The sequence below is a fragment of the Dioscorea cayenensis genome, chromosome 1 (assembly GCF_009730915.1).
Source record: "Dioscorea cayenensis subsp. rotundata cultivar TDr96_F1 chromosome 1, TDr96_F1_v2_PseudoChromosome.rev07_lg8_w22 25.fasta, whole genome shotgun sequence".
In the NCBI taxonomy this organism is placed as follows: domain Eukaryota; kingdom Viridiplantae; phylum Streptophyta; class Magnoliopsida; order Dioscoreales; family Dioscoreaceae; genus Dioscorea; species Dioscorea cayenensis.
In genome coordinates, this window is record NC_052471.1 from 23,213,120 (window position 1) to 23,215,642 (window position 2,523).

At 41.7% G+C, this 2,523-nt stretch overlaps 1 non-coding gene across 1 annotated transcript; it reads right to left on the reverse strand.

Moving 5' to 3' along the window:
• Window positions 1–1,705: 1,705 nt before the first annotated feature.
• On the reverse strand, window positions 1,706–1,812 carry LOC120268226. Its single transcript, XR_005538883.1, has one exon. It is a non-coding gene; the product is annotated as a small nucleolar RNA R71 (small nucleolar RNA).
• Between the last annotated feature and the right edge of the window lie 711 nt (window positions 1,813–2,523).

Sequence of the window (2,523 nt, forward strand, 5' to 3'; positions counted from 1 at the left end):
TCAAAAACTTTGCATACCGAGGCATTTAAGGCAACACTTCCATAAAAGGAATGTTGATGTGCAATTGCTTGAATAGACCCAAGAACTTCATGTATTATTCATTATTTTGGTCGTTATTCAATCTTGAAGGGTAAGGGATTCTTGGCTTGCAAGGTGGGGATCCCATCTCCTTCTCCTAGTTAGTTCTCTCCTCAACCTCCACGACCTCGGGTGCTTCAACATTGGTCTTCTTACTTGGAAGCCTACCATCAACCTCATGACCACTCCTCAAAGTGATCACCTTCATATGTTCTCTCGGATTGGTTTCAGTGTTGCTAGGTAAACTCCCTTCAGGTCTCTCTAATAGAGACTTCGCAATTTGCCCCACTTGATTTTCTAGATTGTGCAATGAATCCGTGTGGTTGCGAAGTGTATCTTTGACCAACTGAAATCTTGTACCCGATGATTGAACAAATTTAGTCAAAGCTTTCTCTAGATCGGTCATCCGGGTCTCCAAGCCTGAAACTCGCTTCTCTATGTTCGGCGCCTGTTGTTGTTGTTGGAAACCCGGTGGTGCTGTGGCATTTTGTTGCACTTGATTATTCCAATAAAAGTTTGGATGGCTCCTCCAACCTAGACTGTAGGTATTGCTATTTGGATTTCCTTGGCTCCTTATCGCATTACCTAAAAAATCGACTTGTTCCACGGAGGATGTACCACGAATAGCTATGGAGCAATCGGATGGAGCATGGCCTCCTCCACATCCGTTACAATTCATCACGGCCGGCAATATAGGAGAAGTTAGAGTATCTAACTTCTTGCTCAATGACTCCACTTGGGCAGCCAATGATGTAACTGCATCAATCTCGTTCATTCTTGTTTCTTTCTATCTTTGTTTTCATTAGATTTTATCAACACTATCATTGTTCACTTTTACGTGATTAAGTAGCAATTTAAGTATTTTACTCCATACTCCCTGTGGATACGATACCCCACTCACCTGGGATTTATTACTCGATAAACCTGTGCACTTATGTGTCACACGCAAGTTGTGTTATCAAATTTTTGGCACCGTTACCGGGGACTAGGCGTTTAGAGATACTTTGCACTTTGCTATCTTAGCTATTCATTCATTCTCTTTCATATCTTCTTATCCTATCATCATTCTAATTTTGTTTTCTTTCTATTTGTACAGCTGCAGGTTATGACCTGAGGGAATCCTTCGATACTAATTGAAGGTAATCCTGAACTTAAACGTACACTCTGAAAAAGGGGTAAAGAACCTGTACAAGAACCGCCGAATCTAGCTGAAGTGGAAGTTGAAGGATTTGACAACATGGCAGAATAGAATTAACAGCTGAGGACACTCTCTGATTACGGCAGACTGTCGGTATTGGGGACACAATCTAGCATTGTGCGACCCCCGATTTCAGCTCCAAACTTTGAGCTGAACCCTGTATTCATCCAGATGATACAACAGTCAGCGCAGTTCAATGGTTTGGCCGATGAGAATCCAAACAATCACAGTGAGAACTTCTTGGAAGTTTGTGACATGCTGAAGATCAATGGTGTTACGGATGATCCTATTAGATTGAGGGCTTCCCAATTCTCTCTAAAAAGAAGATCTAAGCAATGGTTACATTCTTTACCACGAGCATCCATCACGACATGGAATGAAATGGTCGAAGTTTTTCTTGCAAGGTACTTTCCGCAGGGGAAATCGGCAAAGCTTCGCAATGAGATATCGTTGTTTGTTCAGATGAAGCTTGAGTCCTTGTTTGAGATATGGGTATGATTCAAGGATCTGTTGCGGAAGTGCCCACAGCATGGATTCCCCGAATGAATGATCATTCAGACCTTTTACAACAGGTTGAATCCAAGTACAAGACAACTTCTAGATGCCGCCATAGAAGGTACAATGGGGAATAAGACCCCCGATGAAGCCCGACAATTAGTAGAAGAAATGGCCATGAATAGCTACCAATGGAATGCAAGGGAAAGGAAGAAAGTGCACGGTTGTCGAAGTAATAATCCCAGATGAGTGGGTATCCTTTCCATAGAGAGTAGGGAATAAATGCACTTAAGTTGTTTCTTAATTAATGTAGAAGATGAATAGTAATATGTGTGCCATAATATGAAATAACGAAAAATAAAAGCAACAAGATAGAGAAGACAAGTAAAGGAGAAGGTAAGGCAATCGATAAAGATGGGGTACCCGAATATTGATCCGCCTAGGACAATCGTTTCAAGTGCAAGAACCCTCTATTATACTTCCTAATTAATGCAACTATGAGTCATGGAAATCCTTAATTACTTGATCCCAAATCTAAGGTCGACCCTATTTGTGCAATCATCAGATACATGGTTCCAATCAGTCGAGGGTACACTTTACAACCATGCCGCTTCATTGCACAACCTTGAAAATCAAGTGGGGCAAATCAGGAAGTCTCTATTGGAGAGACCACAAGGAAGCTTACTGAGTAACACTGAAACCAACCCACGAGAGCATGTGAAGATGATCACTTTGAGAAGTGGTCGTAAGGT